The sequence below is a fragment of the Martes martes genome, assembly GCF_963455335.1.
Source record: "Martes martes genome assembly, chromosome: 11".
Taxonomy (NCBI): domain Eukaryota; kingdom Metazoa; phylum Chordata; class Mammalia; order Carnivora; family Mustelidae; genus Martes; species Martes martes.
The window spans coordinates 80,387,365-80,411,304 of NC_137899.1; the positions used below are offsets into that span (position 1 = coordinate 80,387,365).

Genomic DNA, 23,940 nt, shown 5'->3' on the forward strand with positions numbered 1-23,940 from the left:
ACAGTTTTTAAATGCGGAAGATGAAAGGTTAAGCTGTTTTATCCCTAAAATTGTATTTGTAATTGTATTGTAAAGTTGTATTTGTAATTTGTAATACATTCACTTTCTTCCTAGACATTTACCTTACTTAAATGTGAAGTAATACAGGGTATGAAAATAAGAAAAATGCAGAAGACTTTGCCTCTACCATTCTGGCAGAGCTATGTAAAATTGGTGGGTTTTTTCACATGCAAATATTAAAATTTTTGAAGAGTCTTATGAGAATTTGCCAAATTCAGTATGATCCAAATGTTGCCATCTGCCAGCAAAGCTATATTATGGTAAAAAGAGGAAAATTAAACATAAGAACACAGTCAGAATTTCAAAAACTTGCTCCAGGTAAAATCTTGCTGTTTTATAAAAGCCAAAAGATATCACATCTTTGCCAAACAAATCCATCTTGCATTTTATATAATAAGGAAATCAGAGCCAAGATAACAAAAGTGTTTCTTGTCTAAAAATTGACTAATACTTCGCTTTTATTTCTTCTGCCAAATTACCATCACTGTGGTTTCTTTTGGTGGTCTTTTGTCAATGAAGCCTTTCCAAGAACAAAAGAAACTTTAAAAATAGGCTTGTCTTCCAAACTTTTAAAACCCTATTTAAAATGATGTTAATGTCATTATCTTTGCAGCAATATTTCTGAAGCCTATAGTTTTAATTTGGAAGATGTTAAAGTGTAAAAAAATAAAACAGAAGACTTACTCTTTCCTTAAAACAAAACAAAATTTAAGAAAAAACACTGTCCTATCTTCTAGGTAATAGGGTTCCTACACTTAAAGATTTCTTCAAGTTGTATAGAGTTGGAACAACTACAATGAATAATAAGTCTCATTCTGCCAAAGTCGCCCGGGAATTGACAATACTATAGATATATTCATGTGTCCCCTTTCTTCTAAACAAGAAGGCTTAAAAATTATGATTTAAAAAATTATATAAATTCAAAAATTATCAACTTATTATTAATAAATTAGGAAAAAAAAGTCTTAAAATAGAAAGTCACTTAAAATAGAAAGTCACATTAATAAAGGTGCCTTGATAGGGGAAGAAAACGTCACTTCTGTGGCTAGAGCAGAAATTTCCTTTTCTTTTTTTCTTTCTTTCTTTCTTTTTTTTTTTTTTTTTAAAGATTTTATTTATGTATTTGAGAGAGAGAGAGAGCATGAGAGGGGAGAAGGCTGAAGGGAGAAGCAGACTCCCTGAGGAGCTGGGAGCCCGATGCAGGACTAGATCGTGGGACTCTGGGATTATGACCCGAGCTGAAGGCAGTTGCTTAGGCAACTGAGCCACCCAGGTGCCCAAGGAGCAGAACTTGCCTAAAGCAAATTGTCCAACCTTTAGCTAGATAGGATAGGACAGAGAAGACTCAAAATCAGAAGCAAAAGAGAACTTACAACTGAAGCCACATAAATAAAACCATGTAAGAGACTGTTCTGAACAACTAATGCCAATAAATGGAATAACTCAGAATAAATGGATAAATTCTTAGAAAAATAGAAGACTGATGAAGAAATTTTTAAAAAATCTTATCACACCTATAACTAGCAAGGAGATTGAGTAATCAAAAAGCTGTCAACAAAGAGCCCAAGATCAGATGGCTTCACTGGTAAATTAAATCACAATTTTTAGAAAGAACTAAGTACTAATCACTTCTTAAAATCTTCCAAAAAACTGAAGAGAACACTCTCCTTTCATTTTTTGGGAGAGTGAGTGCATGTGAGCAGGAGGTGGGAGGGGTAGAAGGAGAGGGACAGAAGCTTAAGCAGACTTTCGCTCATTGTGGGGCTCCATTTAACGACCCTGAGATCATGACCTGAGTGGAAATCAAGACTCAGACGCTTACCCAACTGAGCCACCCAGGCGCCCCTGAAGAGAACACTTTCAAACTCATTTTAAAAGAACAGCATTCATTGGATGCCAAAACCAGACAAAAACATACTAAGAAAAATTACAGACCAATATACTCGGCATATATAGAAACAAAAGTTCTTTACAAAATACCAGCAAAACAAAATCATTAAAAGGATCATACACCATGACTAAGTGAGTTTATTCCCGGGATGCAAAAATGGTTCAACATACGAAAATCAATGGGATACACCATAGTAACAGAATAAAGAATAAAAAAAAATCACATGATCACCACAATAGAGAAAGTATTTGATAAAATTCAACATCCCTCATGACAAAAATCTCTGAGAAAATTAGGTATAAAAGGAATGTAACTCAATAAAATATTGGCCATATATGACAAGCCTACAGCTAACATCATCCTTGATGGTAAAAAGTAGAAAACTTTTCTTCTAAGATCTGAAATTAGGCAAGGATGCCCACTCTCAGCACTTTATTGAGTATAGTACTGGAAATCCCAGCCGGAGCAATTATGAAAAAATAACTTAAAAAAACAGACAAATTAGAATGGGAGAAGTAAAATGATCTGTTTGCAGATATTACTTTGTATGTAGGAAACACTAAAGATTCCACAAAAAACTGTTAAAACTGCATATTTAATTTAATAAATTTGCAGGACCAAAATGAATATACAAAAATCAATTGCATTCCTATACAGTAACAATGAATTATCCACAGAGGAAATTAGGGAAAAAAATCCCATTTACAATAGCATCAAAAAAATATTAATTTAGGAATAAACTTAACCAAGGTGGTAAAGACTAACAGAATGAAAATTACATGAAATTGATGAAAAAGCTTAAAAAGCATTTAAGAATAAGTAAACAGAAAGATACCCCAGGTACACGGATTGGAAAATTTATTATTGTTCAATTATTCATACTATCTAAAGCAATCTACAAATTCAATGTAATCCCTATCGAAATTCCAGCAATTACAAAAGTATAAAAATCCTAAAAATCAAATGGAATCACTAGAGACCCTGAACAGCCAAAGCAATTTTGAGAAAGAAAGTATCACACTTTCTGATTTCAAAATATACTACATGAAGCTATAGCAATTAAAACAGTATGTTACTGGTTAGAAATAGACATACACACCAGTGAGACAGAACAGAGGGCCCTGAAATACACATACATCTACAGGATATTCACATGCAAAAGAATGACCCTGGGCCCTTAACACCATGCTCAAAAATCAACTCAAAATAATGATATAAATGTTAGATCTGAATCTATAGTTTATAGAAGAAAAGATAAGGGTAAAATTTCGGGACATTTGTCTAGGTAATGATTTCTTGGATATGATGCTAAAACCCCAAGCCACAAAGCAAAAACAGCAAAGTGGGACTACATCAAAGAAGCTTCTGTGCAGCACAGGAAACAATCGACAGAGTGTAAAGACAACCTACGAATTGTGAGGAAATATATGCAAATCTTATTATCTGTTATTCGTAATTTTGGTTAATACCCAAAGCATATAGAGAACACGACTCCATAGCAAAAACAAAAATACAATTAGAAAATGGGTAAAGGATTTATACAGACACAGCTCCAAACAAGATACACAAATGGTCAAAGACACATGAAAAGATGCTCAACATCTGTAACCATCAGGGAAATGCAAGTCAAAACCACTATGGAGACTACCTCATACCTGTTAGGATGGCTCTTAATCTAAAAAACAAAAGATAACAAGCGCTGGCCAGGATATGGAGAAAATGAAACCGATGGAAATATAAAATGGTGCATTCAGTATTGACAACAGTACGGAGGCTCATCAAAAAATTTAAAAAAATAGAAGTACTACACAATCCAGCGCAATCCTACTTCTGGGTATATACCTAAAAGAACTGACATAAGGATCTCTAAGAGATACTAGTACTCCCAAGCTTGTTGCAGCATTATTCACAATACTTAAGATATGGAACAACCTAAATGTGAAATCAACGGATAGATTCATAAGGAAGGTGTGTAAAATCACTCCACCTTAAAGAAGAATGAAATCCTGCCACATGTGACAACAGGGATGAACCTTGAGGGCCTTATACGGCGTATAATTAGCTAGTCACCAAAGGACGAATAGAGCAGAATGGTGGTTGCCAGGGGTTGGGGGGACGTGGAATTGAGGACGTGCTGCTTACGAAGTAAAAAGTTTCTGGGGTTCCTGGGTGGCTGGGTTGGTTGAGCGTCTGACGTGTGGTTTCAGCACAGGTCACCATCTCAGGTTCATGAGGTGGAGCCCCGTGTAAGGGCTCCACACTCAGCAGGGAGTGTGTTCTCTCCCTATGCCGCTGCCCACCCCACCCACTCCGCATACATGCACATCCTCTCTCTCAAATCTTTAAAAAATAATAAGTAAAAAGTTTCAGCTACAGGAGATGAATAAATTCTAGAGCTCTAGTGAAAATCATTTTGCTCATAGTAAAAAAATATTGTGCACTTAAACATTTTATTAAGAGGGGAGATCCTATGTTGTGTTCTTACCACAGGAATGAATAACTCACTTGCAAAGGATGTCAGTCTTCATCTAACTACTGCAACTGTATTTCATAGTTACCAAGCTGAGAAGAGTATCTCTATAATGTGTATAAGCATTAATGTACACACTACAGATATATCCCAAAATGAGTCATTAGAATGAAAGAATGAATATAAAAATTTAAAACATTATAATACATTGCATTAATATCTATGTTTTTTTTTTTAAAGATTTTATTTATTTGACAGAGAAGTAGGCAGAGAGGCAGGCAGAGAGAGAGGAAGGGAAGCAGGCTCCCCACTGAGCAGAGAGCCCAATGCGGGGCTCGATCCCAAGGACCCTGAGATCATGACCTGAGCCGAAGGCAGAGGCTTAACCCACTGAGCCACCCAGGCGCCCCAATATCTCATTATGCTTAAGTAAAAAACAAAAAATGCTTTAGTAAAGAAAAGACTGTGCTGAGATCAGTCTGTGTCCAAAACCTTCACCCAGCTCAACTGGTCTTGGAACAGTACTTGGATTTCTTAGAGAAAAGGAAGCGCCTTGCTCCCATGTGCAGAGGCATGGTGGAATATGGCATTTCTGACCACTACTTAGCTGCATCTCCAGGTCACTAAGGCCATTTAAACACTCTGATTTACGCAAACAACCTCCTATATTCCCTTCTTCCCACTAAGGGCCCACAGAGGATTCCAAGACAGTTTTACAAATTGTTTCAGATTGCCCTATAGCCCACACAATCCCAGTAATAGAGGGTTGCAGTGAATTTAGGATTATCCTTTCCTTGGCTGATCCACATCTTGATGGTAGTGGGAGACCCCAGCTGCACAGCAGTTCCGCAGCCCCTGCACAAGTCACAGCTGAGTACCCTGCACAGAATGTAGTAACAGGTGCCAACATGGAAAACGTGGCGGCAGGGTTACCATCAACAACTCAGAACGCTCTGATGCACGGTGCTAGCAATCCTTTGATAGCTGCATTTTACCGGAGCAGAGATAAATCTTCAATGACGTGAACTGAGAAACAAAACCAATGCTGACAGTAAATATAGGATAACCAAAGAATGCTGTGCCTTTGTAACTGACACTAGGGCCATTATTCATGTTGAAAACTGCCTACAGTTGATTGAAACTAACTCTCAAATCTTAAAAAAAAATGGTTATGGGATTCTTGCCAAATAAATATTATAGGACAATAAAAACACCCCAGCCAAAAATCTCAGGCAGGACTCTGGGGACAGAAGCTCATTTCACTTCATAAAATAAATTTCTTTCATGTTGTCAAGAGCGCTCAATCCTTCATGAAGTGTGAGGTGTGAACCCCCTTCTGCTAATTCTCTGGACTTTAAACAGAATGCTAGGTAACCATGTATACATTTTAAAGCAAGAAATTTTTTTTAAAGATTTTATTTATTTATTTGACAGACAGAGATCACAAGCAGGCAGAGAGGCAGGCAGAGAAAGAGGGGAATCAGGCTCCCTGCTGAGCAAAGAGCCCGATGTGGGGCTGGATCCCAGGACCCTGAGATTATGACCTGAGCCAAAAGTAGAGGCTTTAACCCACTGAGCCACCCAGGTGCCCCTAAAGAAAGAAATATTTAAAAATTCAGAGACAAGCATACAAAACAAAGGCTGAAAGAAAAAAACAGTATATGGAGCAAAGTAAAAGCAGAAGAACATGGTTGAAAGTTCCCACACCCATTATCTCACTTCACAATATAATCCTCGATACAAGCATATTGCCCCATTTCACCAATAAGGACACACACTGAAGACAACCAGCCATGATAACATGGGTTCATCAAAAGATTAGCGCACCTATAACCAGCATCTGTGGCAAAGCTGGGATAATTTTATATTCTGGTCTCTCCTATTTTTTCCTTAAAACCATGTTGTCCTGATAGATGCCCACTATAAGCACTCTGAAATTATCATTTTAAATCTTGAAATCTGAATTCTTTAAAAACTCCACTTTCTTTATTCTTACTTCCAATATAGGTCTTTCTATGTCTAATGATTATAAATTCTGGTCATTTCTGGAACTATGAACTTATTCACCACTTCACATTACATGCTCTTCAATTTGGTTGCCTAAAATGTCTTTTCTACTTCTTGTTATCAACATCATCATTCTTCGTTCATTGTTCAAGGATCTTGGCAAATCCCTTGTATGTGCTACCCCAGCTCTCTCCTCACAGCAGTTTTCCAAGCAGTTATCATTGCACACACATCTCAATAGAAGACTGGTCCTGTGTTGCACCCTCAGGCGCTGCTCCGGTCTGGGTGAGGATCTGCAGCAGCCTCAGTGGAGGTGGGTCCCAGGGACCTCTCCAAGAATGCCAAATTCTTGATGGAAGGACAGGAGAGGCATATAAGGGCATTCTTTTGACCCCATGAGTTAATCAGTTTGCATCTGAAGCATATCAATAGTAATATCTTCTGACCTCTGGACTCAGTCTGACTTTAATGCACGGCATCCTTGAAAACTTACATACACTCTTCGCCCATTTTCAAGTTCACATCTAGAAATTTTAAATTGAAATGTTTAGGGTTGCAAAGGGTCTGATTCCTGGTACACTGTAAGCCATGATATTTAACATAAAACTGTGATGTCATCATTAAGGGAATTCAGTGGACTCTATTATGATAGGTAGCAAGATAGCAAGATAATCCCACCACCATCCATGTTAAAAACACCAGTATAACTCCTCTTTAATAGAAATTTGAGGGGCCCCTGAGTGGGTCATTCAGTTAAGCATCCAACTCTTGATTTTGGCTCAGGTCATGGGATGAGCCCTGTGTCGTGTCAGGTCTTTGCACTCAGCAGCAAGTCTACTTGAGGATTTTCTCTCTCTCTCTTCCTCTCTTTCTGCCCCTCCCCATTTCTCAGACTCTAAAATACATAAATTTTCAAAAAAAAAAGAAATCTGACATTAACTTCTTTTACCTTGAGATTCTACTTTGATTCCATTTCCCGCCTTAGAAACTTAGTTTTATTCTACTATGTTTTAATACCTGAGTATGTTTTATTGAGGACCCTATTTTAATCATCTGTACCAAATTTATATATAAATTTTAGTTTCTCTGATAATGCTCTGTAAAGAAAATATATATTAATATGTATAACGCCGTATCTATAAAGATACCTATCTATATAAGATACTTGTTTATATAAAAATAAACAGATTCATCTCCTTCAGGAATATACCTCAATATAAAAGTCCCATGTGACAAGCCCATAGCTAACATCACACTCAACAGTGGAAAACACAAATCATCTAAGGTTAGGAACAAGGCAAAGGTGCACATTCTTGCCACGTATGCTCAAGATAATATAGAAGTCCTAGCCAGAGCAATTAAGAAGGCAGGAGGAAGGAAGGGAGGGAGGAAGAAATAGGGAAGGAAGGAAGGAGGGAGGGAAGAGAGGAAAAGGAAGGAAGAAAAAGAAGGAAAAGGAGGAGAGAAGGAAAGGCACAAAGAGAATAAAAAAGAGGCATTGCAAACTGGAAAGGAAAAAGCAAAACTGGCTCTGTAGAAAACATAATCTAACATATAGAAAACCCTAAAGACTCCACCCCAAAAAACCTTTTAAAAGTCATGAATGCTGGGTATTTACCCCAAGGATATAGATGTAGTGAAAAGAAGGGCCATCTGTACTCCAATGTTCATAGCAGCAATGGCCATAGTCGCCAAACCGTGGAAAGATAAGATCTCCTTCAACAGTTGAATAGATAAAGAAGATACGGTCCATACATAAAATAGAATATTATGCAGCCATCAGAAAGGATGAATACTCAACTTTTGTATCAACATGGATGGGACTGGAGGAGATTATGCTGAGTGAAAGAAGTCAAGCAGAGAGTCAATTATCATATGGTTTCACTTACTTGTGGAGCATAAGGAATAACATGAAGGATTTTAGGAGAAGGAAAGGTTAAAGTGAATTGGGATAAACTGGAGGGGGAGATAGAGCATGAGAGACTGTGGACTATGAGAAACAAACTGAGGGGTTGAGAGGGGAGGGGAATGGGGGTGCTGGGTGAGCCTGGTGGTGGGTATGAAGGAGGGCACATATTGCATGGAGCACTGGGTGTGTTCTATAAACAATGAATCTCGGAACACTGAGTAAATAAATAAACAAATAAATAAAAGTAATGAATAAATTCAGTAAAGATGCAGGATATAAAAATCAACATACAAAACCACTTACATTTCTATACACTAACAATAAAGTATCCATAAAGGCATTAAAAAACAGTCCCACTTACAACAACAACAATAAAATATGTAGGAATAAAATTTAACCAAAAAGGTGAATGATTGAGCACTGGAAACTGTAAGATGTTAATGAAAAGCACTACAGAAAATACAAACTGTAAGATAACCGGTGTTCATGAATCGGAAGATAACTCTTAAAATCTCTATTCTACCCAAAATGATCTAACAGAGTCAATAAAATCCCTATCAAGATTCCCATGGCAGTTTTCAAAGAAATGGAAAAAAAAAAATTCTAAAATTAGTTTGGAGCCACAAAATCCGTTGAACAGCTAAAGCAATCTTGAGAAAGAAGAATTAAACTGGAGGCATCCCACTTCCTGACTTCAAACAATATTACAAAGTTATAGCAAAACAATACAGTACTGACAAGAAAAAAGACACACAGACCAAGGGAACAAAAAACATGGCCCTGAATCAATGCATGTGTGTTCAACTGAATTTCATCAAAGGCACCAAAAATGTACAATGGGAAAGGAGGGGGTCTCTTTCATAAATGGTGCTGGGAAAACTGGACATCCATATGTGGAAGAGTAAAAGTGGATCCTTATCTTATACCAAAAAAAAAAAAAATGGATTAAAGACTTAAACATAATTCCTGAGACCATAAAACTGAAAGAAAATGCAGAGGAAAAGCACCCTGTGTTGGCAAGGATGTTTTGGATTATACCAAAAACACAGGCAACAAAAGGAAAAATCAAACTAAAAAGCTTTTGCACAGCAAAGAAAATAATTAACAAACTGAAAAAGCAACTTCTGTAATGTTTGCAAAGCATACATCTGATAAAGGATTACTGTCTAAGGGTGATGAATGTTGGGGAGGGTATGTGCTCGTGAGTGCTGTGAACAGTGTAAGACTGATGACTCACAGACCTGTACCCCCAAAACAAATAAAACATTATATGCTAATAAAAAATCAAAAATGATTTTTTAAAAAGGATTACTATCTAGACCATATAAAGAATTCCTACAGCTCAACAGCAAAAATCAAATAACCCTACTAAAAATGGGTAAAGAACTGAACATTCTTCCATAGAAAACCTATAAATGGCCAATAAGTATACAAAAAGATGCTCAACATCACTCATCATTGGGGAAATGCAAATCAAAACCACGAGATATTACCTCACGCCTATTAGGATGACTATTACCAGAAAGTCAAAAGGTAGGTATTGGTGAGGATGTGAAAAACATTTGCATTTTGGTGAGAATATAAACTGATACAACCATTATGGAAAACAGTGTGGCATTTCCTCAAAACATTGAAAATAGAACTACCATATGACCCATCAATTGCACTCCTGAGTATATATGTTTTTATATATATACACACACACATATATTTTTATATATGTATATATTATATATTATATATTATTATATATTAATATTATATTATATATTATATATTATTATTAATATATATTATATATGTGTTATATATGTATAACATATATATATGTTATATACAGGATAAAAGGAAATAAAAACACTATCTTAAAGAAATATCTGCATTCCCATGTTGGCTACAGTATTCTTCACGTTAGCTATAATATGGAAACAACCTGAGTACTCATCAATAGTAGAATGGCTAAAGAAAATGTGGTATATACATACAATGGAGTATCATGCAGCCTTAAAAAAGAAGACAGTCCTGTCATTTGTAACAACATGTAGGAACCTGGAGGGTATTAGGTTAAGTGAAATAAGCCATATGCAGAACGACAATTACTGCATGGTCTAGCTTATATATGGAATCTAAAAAGAATAAGTCAAACTCATAGTAACAGCATGAGAGTGATGGTTATCAGAAACTGTAGGGTGGAAGAAATGGGCAGATATTAATCAAAGGGTACAATGTGTCATTTATGAGTAAGCTCTCAAGAACTAATTACAACATGGTGACTATAGTCATATGGATTATAATGTATTATATACTTAAAATTTGCTAAGAGTATAAGTAGAACTCAAGAATCGCAACACACATACACAAAAGGTAACTACGGGATGTGAAAAATATATTAGTTTGATTGTCATAATCATCTCATAACACATACCAAAACATATTTTATACTTTGAATATATACAGTTATTTGTCAAAAACCAAATACAAAACTAGGAAATAAAATTCCTTCTGAATTTAGTTTTTATTATAATTACTAATAATATTCAAACGATCCAAAATAAATATGACAAGTGATTAATAGTAAAAATGAAAAAAATTTTTGATGCACATCTTATTGAAATGGACAGTGCTTCCCCCCCACAATTAGTTAATATACCTAAAAGGTGACTCCTACTTAATTCTAGATTGAGTTCATCATTAATTTCAAGTGATCAACTGCTAGGATTTTGTTTTACTATTACAGGTATGAAAAACAAGTACATAGACATTATTATAGCAATTTCCATCAACTTACTTATTTTCTATTTAAATGTAACCAAATATAGTGATTGATAAGCAAAAATTATTTTTCAATTATATAGCAGTTGAAAACAAATCCTTCATCTTTGTTGAAAGCAAGGAAGTATAAGCTACCTAATTTACAGTAGGGTTTATGACATCATCTGTCCATCACTTTCTCAGAACTAACACATCACAAATTTTCCTTTTGAATGGTGACCTGAAGGTTTTGCACTCTAGGACAGGAATCACGGCAAGACTCAAGTTGGCTGAGAGATGTGCCTTTCATCTGAAAAGTCAAAGTGGAGAGCCTGTGAAAAGGGAGTGCAGAAAGAACTTGCAAATAGCAGGCTCTTTTCTAGAAAGACGAGCTTTAGGAATGAGTACTTATGATCTAAGGAATCATATATTGATTCTATTAAAATTATACTGTCCCTGTGTCTCCCTGGAGAAGCGGTCTTGCTTACCCAGAAGGTCGCCAATGTCAGGAAAGCCAGGGTCGCAAGAGCGGGGAAGTGATCCTGAATTCCAGTTGCCACTCAGTATGCACAAGCAGAAGACCTGGCTCTCGAGAGCATGTTTTCCAAGGATTTTATAGAAAAATGGAAGCTTGGGATGGGAAAACAAGGATTGGATGTTCTGATTATAAGCTGCGCTGTCTCAGGTGTCCTACCATGAAACATACTGGGAGACTGTATTTTTCACTCTAATGGGTAAACATATAGATTACTGAGCACTATTTGTCCATATTCCTGCAGCTGGTGCTAGACAGAAACCAGGAGGTATAATACACAGTCCCTGTCTTCAAGGAGCTTCGACCTCATTGGAGCCACCTGCTAAGGAAATTAAAGGCAAGCAGGAAGGGGCTACGTGGGTAACAGCGTTAAGTCGGTAGCTCACGGAAGAGGAAGAGGGCCACCGCAGGATGCATCATTGTAGGAGGGAGTAGTGTGATGTCCCAAGCCCTGCTAGCAGGGAGAGCTGCATTAGAGTATACTTCTGTGTGGACATGTGCCATAACAGAAAGCATTTGCTAATGGAGAGGACTACAGAGAGCCCCTACACACAGAAACATGGTGCCCCTTCATCTTTTCCCCTCCTCCCAACCTCAACCCTACCCAAAAGTGGTAGAATGAGTATATGAACAGACAAAAGAAGAAGAGTGAACTGAACTGACGACAGCAACTTTTCCCCTCCCCAAAGGTTTCTGGATGAGCTGGAAGAAAAGGAACAAGTTTTGAAAAGGCTTAAGCTATGACTTAAACTGTCTCAAAATTTCAATACCCGAAACATCTTATTTAATACCTAACAATGAGCAGAACAGCTATGGTTTCCACCAAGACATAGGATCCATATCAAAGGACATGGAAGGTGAATCCTGGAGCATGTCTGAAAGTAACACAGGGATAAAAATTAAGTTGTTTGCTACTCACACTCCCCCCAAATTCAGCCCATTCAATATACTGGTTACATAAATTGAATGGAACAATAATGAAAACAACTACAAAAGGTTGCTCTAAAAAAAAAAAAAGTCACAGATTATACAGGGAAGTTATTTACAAACTGTAAATCTGTCATAGAGATGTTGATAATCATAATTACATGAAGTTTCTCCCAAGCCCTCTCACTCTCATTTTCTGTTTTAGCTCACTAGGGCTGTTCAGCATCTGGAACCTTAATCTAGCATGTTTTCCCTTTAATTCAGATGTCACTAATTACAAGGATCCCCAAATCATCTTCCTTTACTTCCAAATAAATTCTCAGTGAATGTAATTTCTGTATTTGGCCAATGTTTATCTCGTTAGGCTTCATTTTGTTTTCGCCAGTAGCATCAGCTTAGAGAAATGTTACTTCTGGTGAATTTATTTATATAAGACGAAGCAATCTCGTGTTTTTAAAGATGGAAACGAGAAAAGGTGAAACTTACACCATTCAAGTGTTTACCTTTAGGTTCCTTAAAACAAACATACTTCTTGATAGATTTAAAAATGTAGTATATTTGATCTCTGGTTCTCAAGAGTAGCAGGCTAATGAAAACTAACTCAGAAATTACTAAAATGAAAGCTAATATGCTTTTATAAAAAGCATGGCTAGGTTCCTTTAGTTTATATGCAGTCTGTATTTAATCTCTCAAACACTTGTCCTAGTACCTTGTCACTCTGATAAGCTTTCATTTGTAGCTGCACTATTCTCTCCATAGTTTGACAGATTATTACAATTCTGATTCAGAATTTAGAGTTCCTAGGAACAGGTACTGGAGCCTCTATTTCCCATCATTTTCATGAGGTTGAAGAATGTTCTGTCCTCCTATCTGTAAATATATCTCTCCAATGATACAACTCATCAGTTTTTCCTACTACTTCTTACCTTTCTATTTTATTACTTTCAGAGGGTGGGGAGCAGAGACTAACCTTCAAATATCTTTAATAAAACAGTTCTATGGCATCAAAGAGATACAGTATGGTAACAACAAAACAAGCCCTCCCCAAAGCAGTGCTGCTTCCCTTTAAATGTTTTTTGTTTGTTTGTTTGTTTTTTGTGGTAAGAACATATAACATGAGATCTTACCTCTTTTTTTTTTTTAAGATTTTATTTATTTATTTGACAGAGAGAGAGATCACAAGTAGCCAGAGAGGCAGGCAGAGAGAGAGAGCGGGGGAAGCAGGCTCCCTGCTGAGCAGAGAGCCCGGTGTGGGGCTTGATCCCAGGACCCTGAGATCATGACCTGACCCAAAGGCAGAGGCTTAACCCACTGAGCCACCCAGGCGCCCCGAGATCTACCTTCTTAAATGTTTAAGTGTACAATACAGTATTGTTCACTGCAAACCTAATATTGCACAGCAGGTGTCTACAATTATTCATCTTGCATAACGGAAACTTTATATGCCTTGAAGAGCAAATCCCCATTTCCCCTTCTTCCGAGTTCCTGGTCTGTTTTTAACAACCAATTTCTTTGCTTTTATCTCCCTGGTACATAGATCTATCTTTGCCCTCCATAAGATATTATTAGCTCTTGTGTTTTTAGGCACTCGAAGGATGGTCATTATTTGCAGGCACAATGTTATCAAGAGATTCGTGATGACTGCATGAGTCCTCCCCATCAGTCTGTCATTCTACTTACGCTCCCTTTCCTTTCAGGTGGTATCATTAAAGGTATGGGCTAAAAATCAAGTAACAAAATGTCTGGAAAAGATAAAAATAGCTATACAAGTGTAGCAACAGTGTTTTTGTACCTCTGTTTACAGAGAACAAAACCTTTCCTGGCTCACTGAGAGACGATGAAACAATAACTTAAAAATCCATGAACAATTTCCTCCCTCACTGAAATACAGCTTACCTACACTCCCTTCCCTCCATTAAAAACTAAAAACTTCAATAGATTAACTCATTACTACTCTTTATAAATCAAACTTGTCTATAAACACACTTTTATGAGATCTCAGATTCTATATTCTAAGTTATGTACCAAGCTCACATGCTGTTTCTACCTAATTGCTGGCAGGAAATAAGAACTACAGGAATGAAACAGGCAGTGGCTAGAAATCTTGATTAAGTTTATTGGAAATATGAACTAAATAAGGCGCTTTAATTAGTATCAGACAGAAGGATGAATTGATCTCCAATACGACACAGACTGTTGAGCTATAAAATTTAGAAAACGTGTCTGAGGCACGATTCGCTATAATGATGGAGGAGATGAGTCTCTTTCCTGTTGTGCAAGAGGAGTTCAAGAGAGAAGTAACCACACTGCCGGAAAGTGACAGTCGGTCAGCATTCAGAAGACACATTTTTAATTTCAAGTGGTCTGCCCCTGGGATACAATGATAAATATAAATCATTTAACTCGTTTTACAGTTAACTCAGTGTTCACGAGGAAAGAGAAAAGCTATTTTAGCCAAATTTCCTTGTAAGAATAAAAAAGAGTACTGGAGGATTGTGATAATATTTTCTAACTTGTAAGCATGTTAATTCATTTAAATTATCCAGTTAGATGTTGTTCCCTATTATCAGAATCTCTTTACAAATACACCATAAGCTAAATGACTACTGATATAAAAGTTAACTTGACTGACCAAATACTTAAGTATCAAATAAATTTTGTAGAAATTATGCTAAATGAAAAAACCCAGACTACCGAGTGCATGATTTCATTTAGATGAAATGTCCAGAAAAAATAAAACTCTAGCGCTAGCAAGTAGGTGAGCAGCTTCCTGGAACTGGCAGTTCTAAGACTGCAAACGGAAGTGAGAGACTTTCTGAAGTGATGTGTTTTAAAACTGAATAGATAGCAGCACAAGCTGATAGCAGTACAGGCACCTAAATTTACTGAAAATCATCTACTTGACAATGGAAGAATTTTATGCTGTGTAAATTATACCTCAATAAAGCTTTTTAAGAAGATTCTCTAGGGGCCCCTGGGTGGCTCAGTGGGTTAAAGCCTCTGCCTTCGGCTCAGGTCATGATCCCAGGGTCCCGGGATGGAGGCCCGCATCGGGCTCTCCGCTCAGCAGGGAGCCTGCTTCCCCCCCCACCCCGCCTGCCTCTCTGCCTACTTGTGATCTCTCTGTCCAATAAATAAATAAAATACTTTAAAAATCTAAAATAAAAAATAAAAAGATTTTCTAAAAAACAACAGGGTATTCTAATTCTTAGGGCATTCGCACCCCCTGAAGGTTTCACGGACTACTGCTCTCCTAGTGTTTATGCCCCCCACTTCCAAATTCCCAGGTTGAGGCCCCAAAACCTCAGCGTTGATGGTATTTGGAGTTAGGGTCTTTCGGAGGGGATTGAGTTTCAATGAGGTCATGGAGGTGGTGGTCTGTCTCCCCACTCTGTGAGGGTACAGGGAGAACTTAGCCCTGTGTAAAGCAGGAAGAGGCTCCTCACCCGGAACCCGACCCTGCTGCTGCCCTGATCGTGGACTTCTATCTGCAGAATTGTACAAGATAAATATTTGCTGTTTAAATCACCCAACCTATGGCATTTTTATTGTAGTAGCCCAAACTGAAAAGTGTGGTGCTACTGTAACAAATACCTAAAAATGCGGAAGCAGCTTTGGAATGGGAATAAGGGCTCGGGAGGGAAGAACTTGGAGATCCGGGCTAGAAAGAGCCAGTATTACAACAAAGGGACTCTGAGGGAAATTCTGGTGAAGGTTCAGTAAGAGAAGAGCGATAGCCAAAGCTTCCATCTTCTCGGAGAAGACATATTATGAACAGAATATTGGTAAAAACATGGCTGGTAAAGGCTATTTTGATGAGGTCTCAGTGGGAAAGAGGAACATGTTACTAGAAATCGGGAGAAAGATTATCTTTGTTATCAGTGGCAAAGAACCTGGCTGAATCATGTTCATGTTCTAGTGTTTTGTGAAACGTAATACTTCTGTGCAATGTAACTGGAGAATGACCTGAGGAAATTTCTGAGCAAAGTGTTGAAGGAGCAGCTTGGTTGCTCCTGACTGCCCACGGTAAAATGCAGTAAGAGAAAATGAATTGAAGACAATTATTATGTAAAAAGTTAGCAGATCATAAAGATTTTAAAGATTCTTAGTCTGTCCATAACGAGAAAGCATGTTCAGGAGAGAACACTCAAGGTGTGGGAGACCAGCCATTTGAGAAGGAGGTAACTGTAGGTATGAACCGCGAACCTAATCAACCACCTCAGCAGGAACACTGTTGGTTTGAACTGAAGGAGATGGAAAGAAATGAAGGAAAGCTGTTGAACTTCTTAAACCCTACAAAACTGGACCAGAGGGCGCCTGGGTGGCTCAGTGAGTTAAGCCTCTGCCTTCGGCTCAGGTCATGATCTCAGGGTCCTGGGATCGAGCCCTGCATTGGGCTCTCTGCTCAGCAGGGAGCCTGCTTCCTCCTCTCTCTCTGCCTGCCTTTCTGCCTACTTGTGACCTCTGTCTGTCAAATAAATAAATAAAACTGGACCAGAGATTCAGCTATGAACACATTCTAGTCTTTAAGACAAGGGAGGAATGACTCCAAAGGTGAATCAGAGATCATTAGGGCTACAAATCCCAGTACAGGCCTTTAGTACAACAAGCCTGCAAGGGTTTGGAGGAGGGGAAGGCACCGATAGTACCATCTCCATCTCAGTTTCAAAGGCTTAGACCTCTGCCCAGCAGGCCTTGTGGATGGGTCCACTGCCTTTGTTTCAACATGCCCGGTGGCAGCCACCAGAAGCTGCAGGGGTTAAACCCCCATCCAGCAGAGCCATGCAGGTGTGATCACTGGCCTAGTGGGTCTAGACGGCAAAGCCTGGAACCAAAGAAGAGCACTCCTGAGCCTTCATGTCTAAAGGAGTTTATAGATTTACCTGGGACTTGTCACCCACTCTTCTATTCCTCATTTCTCTGCTTTTGAATGGAATATCTCTTCTGTGCCTCTCCCACCACTATTCTCATGAAGCACATAACTTATTTGGTTTCATAGGTTCACAGCTGTAGAGGAACCTTGCCTCAGAATGAATCATAACTCACTTTACCCATATCTGATTTGGATAATATTTAGATGAGTCGTTGGATTTTAGACTCCAGAACTGCTGCTAGAATAAAGTAAAGACCTCTGGGGCCGCTGGGATAGAATTAACCTATTTTGCAGGTGAAGACATGAATTTTGGGAGGACCGGTTGTGCACCCCCAAAAGTTCAGATGCTGAAGCTGTAATCCCTAATGTGATAACATCTTGAGGTGGGGCTCTGGGAGGAAACTGAATGTGGATGAGGTCATGGGGATGGAGCCCCCGTGATGGAACCGGTGCCCCCATAAGATGAAGAGATGGAAGAGCTCACTCTCCACCCTGGGAGGACCCAGCAAGAAGGTGGCCCCGAAACAGGGTCCTCCCTACGAACCTCAATGACTATGCTGGCAGCTTGATCTCACACTTCCAGCATCCACAACTGTGAGAAATTATGTTTGTTGTTTAAGCCGCCCAGTGTTAAAACAGTATTTCTGTTATAGCAGCCTGAACTAAGACGTCTAGAAAAAAATATAATTGCCATAAAAGAGCTTCCCAACCAGTGAGGGGTGACATACTGTTGTGTACCTAGTGGGTTTCAGGAGTGACTACTGTTCTCCTAGTCACTGGGGTGGCATGATAGGATCTGAGTCTTTTACTTTCCTGCTAATAAGAAATTTCTTCCATTGACTGTTTACTGTACAAGTAACACGTTTTCCTGATCCAAATTCTCCTCGCTGACTGAAAATGTAGAGAACATATTGATATTTATGGGATGCTGCTCAAGTAGTGCTTAGAAGGATATTTATAGCTCTAAGTGCCTGTATTGGGAAGATCTCAACACAAAAATCTAACTTTCCACCTTAAGACACTAGAAAAAGAGGAGAAACTAAACCTAAAGGAAAAAAGGGAAGGAAATAAAGAAGATTAGAGTGAGAATCAGTGAAACAAAAGTTGGGTATTTTAAAGATAAAAATTTTTTTAGCTAGATGGACCAAGAAAAAGGAGATTCAAATACTAGAATTCATTGAATTCATTTTAGAAATTGAAGAAGGAATATTTTATGGAAATAAAAAACACTGTAAATGAATACTATAAACAAATGTATGCCAATAAATTAGGCAACTTGAATGAAATGGACAAATTACTCTAAATACACCAAATCCCAAAACTGACAAGAAGAAACAGACACTCTGAATAGATCTACAAGAAAGAGATTAAATTAGTAATGGAGACCTACCTACAAAGAAAAGCCCAGCCCCAGAGGGCTTCTTCAGTAAATTTCAACAAACATTAATGAATTAATACAAATTTCCCATACTTAAAAAAAAAAAAAAGGAGACCACTTCCAAACTCATTCTATGAGGCCAATATAAAATCAGATAGGTCACAAAAAAGATATTACAGATCACTATTTCTTAAAGAGATGCAAAAGTCCTTAACAAAAGACTGGAGAACTAAATGCAGTAACAAATAAGAACTAGGGATCATGACCAAGTACAAATTATGTCAGGGATACAAGACTAGTTTGACACCTAAAAATTAAATAATGTGGGGCACCCGGGTGGCTCAGTGCGTTAAAACCTCTGCCTTCGGCTCAGGTCATGATCTCAGGGTCCTGGGATCAAGCCCCGCATCGGGCTCTCTGCTCTTTGGGGAGCCTGCTTCCCCCTCTCTCTCTGCGTGCCTCTCTGCCTACTTGTGATCTCTCTGTCAAATAAATAAATAAAATCTTTAAAAAAAAATTAAATAATGTAATGTACCATGTCAATAGGATTAAAAGCAAAACCTACATGATCCTCTCAACAGAGGCAGAGAAATCATTTGACAAAATCCAACACCTTTTCATGATAAAAACACTAACAAATCTATAAACAGGAACTTCCTCAAATTGGCAACAGGTATCTATAAAAAATCCAGAGCTAGGATTATACTTAATCATGAAAAATATATGCTTTTCTACTAAAATCAGGAAGAACGCATAAAGGTCTACTCCTGCCACTTGTACGCAGCACTGTGTGGAAGAACTATTCAGGGCAATTAGGCAAAAAGAAAAAAAAAAAAAACAGAAATAAAAGGCATCCAGATCAGGCAGAAAGAAACAGAATTATCACTACTTGCAGATGACATGATCTGATATAAAAAGGAATCTAAGAAATCTCATAAAATAACAACCATTAGAATTAACAAGTTCAGCAAGGGTGCAGCATGTAAGATCAATATTTAAAAAATAATCTTTATATACTTACAGTAAACAATCCAAAATAACTTAAGGAAATCATAAAACACCAGGAATAAATTTAACCAAAGAAGTTCAAAACTTACACTTTGGAAACTACAAACTATTGTTAAAAGAAATAAAGGTCTAAATAACTAGAAAGACACTATGTTCATGAGTAGGAAGACAACACCATTGATTAAGACGGCAGTACTCTCCAAGTTGATCAGATTCAATACAATCTCTAGGAGAATCCCAGCTGGAGATATTTGCAAAACTTTTGTAGAAACTGGCAGTTATCTTTAAAGTCATATGGAAATTCAGAATAGCCAAAATAATCTTGAAAAAGAACATAGCTGGAAGACACATACTTGTGATATTAAAATGTTACACAAGGCCAAAAAAACCAAAAACAAACAAACAAACAAACAAAAAAACCAAAACAAAACCTACTTCATAAAAGGCAATGGTAAGCAAAATACTGTGGTACTAGCATAAGAACATCAATGTAATACAATTCAGAGTCCAGAAACAAACCAATGTTATCTATGGTAAATTGATTTCCAAAAGGGTACCCAGAATATTTAATGGGAAAGGAATAGTTTCTTCAACTTAAGAACTGGACAACTAGGGGCATCTGGGTGGCTCAGTGGGTTAAGCCTCTGCCTTCAGATTGGGTCATGATCTCAGGGTCCTGGGATTGAGCCCTGCATTGGGCTCTCTGCTCAGCACGGAGCCTGTTTACTCCCCCCCACCCCGCCTACTTGTGATCTCTGTCAAATAAATAAAATCTTAAAAAAAAAAAAAAAAAGAACTGGACAACTGAATTGTCACACGCAAATAAAGAAAGTTGAATCCTACCACAAATAAAAGTCAGCAGCTGACTCTTGGTTTCTACTCAACTCACGATCTCAGAGTCATGAGATCAAGCCCCGCATGGGGCTCCACACTCAGTGTGGAGTCTCCTTGAGATTCTCTCTCCCTTTTCCTTAGCCCTTCTCCCTGCTCGTGCACACGGGCAGGCAATCTCTTTCTCAAGATAAATAAATCTTTAAAATGGGTTAATGACCTAAATGTAAGAGGTAAAACTATGAAAGTCTTAGGAGAAAACATGGGGCTAAATTGTTGTGACCTTGGATTGACCACCAGATTCTTAGACCTGGCCCCAGAAGCATAAGCAGCAACAGCAAAATAGATAAACTGAACAGTATCAAAAGACAATATCAAGAAAACAAAAAGATAATCCACACAAAGGGAGAAAACATTCGCTAATCATATATAAGAATCTAACATCCAGAATATAGAAATAGCTCTTACACTTAAAAGACAAACAACTCAATAAAAAAGGAGGGAGAGACTTAAATAGACATTTCTCTACAGAGACATACAGATAGCTAATACAACATATGAAAATATGCCCAACGTCATTAGCCAGGAGTGAAGTGTAAATCGAATCACAATGAGATACCACGTCCCCCCTACTAGAATGACTGTGTATAGGGCAAATAATAAGTACTGGTGAGAATGTGAAAGCAATCGAAACTCTTCTACATTGTCGATGGGAAAATAAAGTGGTGCTATCACTGTGGGAAGCAGTTTGGTGGATCCTCAAACATCTAAACACACAATTATTATCCAGTCCAGCAATTCCACTATGGACAGACCTAAACCAACTGAAAACAGGGACTCAAACAGATATTTGCACAACTTTACTTGCAGCATTCCCTGTAGCCACAAGGTGGAAACAACCCAACTGTCCTCGATCTAAATGAATGGATAAACAAAATGTGGTATATCCATGCCAGGATTTGTTCATAGAAAGAAACGAAGTCTGAACACGCTAGAAGTTCTGAAGTTCTGATACATGCCAGAAGTTAGAGGAAGCAGAAAACACTATGTTAAGGGAAAGAAACCAGTCACAAAAGAGCACACACTATATGATTCTATTTATTTGAAATGCCCAGAATAGGCAAATCTATAGAGACAGAAAGTCACTCAGTAGTTGGTCAAGATGGGGGTGATCTGAGGTTGATAGGTCAAGGGGTATGGTGCTTCTTTTTGAGGTAATGAATAGGTTGTAGAATTGCTGATGATTGCACAACTCTGTGAATATACTAATACAGACTAATATAACTGACCTTTAAAACAAAAACCACACCTCTCCCTTGACTCCATATGCTCTGCCAAAAATAGCCCCAATCAATTTCCTTCTGTCTCATGGCCTCCTCCTAGGTCTAAAGAATCTCTTGAAAGAGTTGTTTATTCTCTTTATTTTCACTTTATTGTCACACTGTAACTCAACTCTATTTGCCTGCAGGAGTAAATACTACACCCTTCAATATTTACTGTGACTAAGTCATAAAAATAAGTGTAAGCAACTGAATCAATTCTGATAGCCTACTGGGTACCAGAAGATCGAACAGGACAAGATATCTACCTTTTTCTCAAGGGGGAAATACAAAAGGAACAGATAAGCAGCACATTAGTCTAAAGATTAAAATGAGCCAGAAAGTATCTGCTTCGTAGTGGGCTATCTATTTTTATTTTCATATTGGGTTATCTAAAAGAGGTGTTCTCAGCAAGTGAGGTTTAAGATTTTTTTTTTTTTTTAAGGTAGGCTCCATGCCCAGAGTGGAGCCCAATGCAGGACTTTAAACTTCATAACCCCAAGATCAAGACCTATGCTGAAGTCGAGAGTCAGATGCTTAACTAACTGAGCTACTCAAGTGCCTTAAGATTTTTTTTAATTTAAATTCAAGTTAGTTAACATAGTGTATTATTAATTTCAAGGTAGAGTTTAGTGATTCATCAGTTGCATATTAACACCCAGTGCTCACTACATCACATGCCCTCCTTAACGCCCTTCATCCAATTACCTCCTCCTGCCCACCCACGTCCCCTCCAGCAATCCTCAATTTGTTCCCTATAGTTAAGAATCACTTATGGTTTGCCTCTGTTTTTATTTTTCCTTCCTTTCCCCTGTGTTCATCTGTTTCTTAAATTCCACACGAGTGAAATCATATGGTATTTTTCTTTCTCTGACTCAATTCACTTGGCATAATCAACTCTAGTTCCAGCCACATCATTGCAAATGGCAAGATTTCATTCCTTTTGGTGGCTGAGTAGTATTCCACTGTGTGTGTGTGTGTGTGTATATATATATATATATATATATATATACACACACACATCATCTTTATCCATCCATCTGCCAACAGACATCTGGGCTCTTTCCTTATTTTGGCAGTTGTGAACATTGCTGTTATAAACATTGGGGTGCATATGCCTCTTCAAATCACTATGTTTGCACCCTCTGGATAAATACCCAGTGGTATAATTGCTGGGTCATAGGGTAGCTCTACTTTTAACTTTTTGAGGAACCTCCATTACTCTTTTCCAGAGTGGCTGCTCCGGCTTGCTTTCCCACCAACAGTGAAAGAGGGTTCCCCTTTGAATGCATCCTCACCAACATCTGTTGTTTCCTGAGTTAATTTTAGCCATTCTGACCAGCGTGGGGTAGTAACCCATTGTGCTTTTGATTTTTATTTCCCTGATGATGAGTGATGTGAAGCATTTTTTCATGTGTCACTTATTAGTCATTTGTAGGTCTTCTTTGGAGAAATGTCTAATACCAAGGATCCAGCCCTACAAACATAAATGGAAGGCAGGCAGAGGGAAAAACAAGGGTAAAGATTGTTTGAGGAATTACATGAAGCCCTTCTGATGAGAGGCTAGGGGAGGTCCCAGAGGTAATGAGAGCCTGGTTAGGGGTAGACCTGTAGGACTTTTTATAAGGCACGGTCAGAAGTTGCAACTTGCTTCTTCTCCATCTCATAATGCCCTGTGCATATGTGTCCTACTACACTCGTATCTCTGTCCCCACCTTAAACCTGTGCCTGCACTAAGGAAAGTGAAAGTTTTTGTTCACCTCTATCTACCCACTGCCAACTAGGATCTGATTAGACATTTCCTGAATGAACAGGCCACATCATCATGCTGTGATAAGACAAAAATCCCAAGTCCTGAGGAAGGAAAAAAATCTTTTCTAAAGGCAGTGTATACCTAGGGTTTCATGCAATATGTGCCCTACATAAACAATGAATCTTGGAACACTGCATCAAAAACTAATGATGTATTTTATGGTGACTA

At 38.0% G+C, this 23,940-nt stretch overlaps 1 protein-coding gene across 7 annotated transcripts in view; it reads right to left on the reverse strand.

Moving 5' to 3' along the window:
• Positions 1-23,940, reverse strand: part of CADPS2 (calcium dependent secretion activator 2) — a 526,208-nt gene that overhangs the window by 271,793 nt on the left and 230,475 nt on the right. The window lies entirely within an intron of this gene.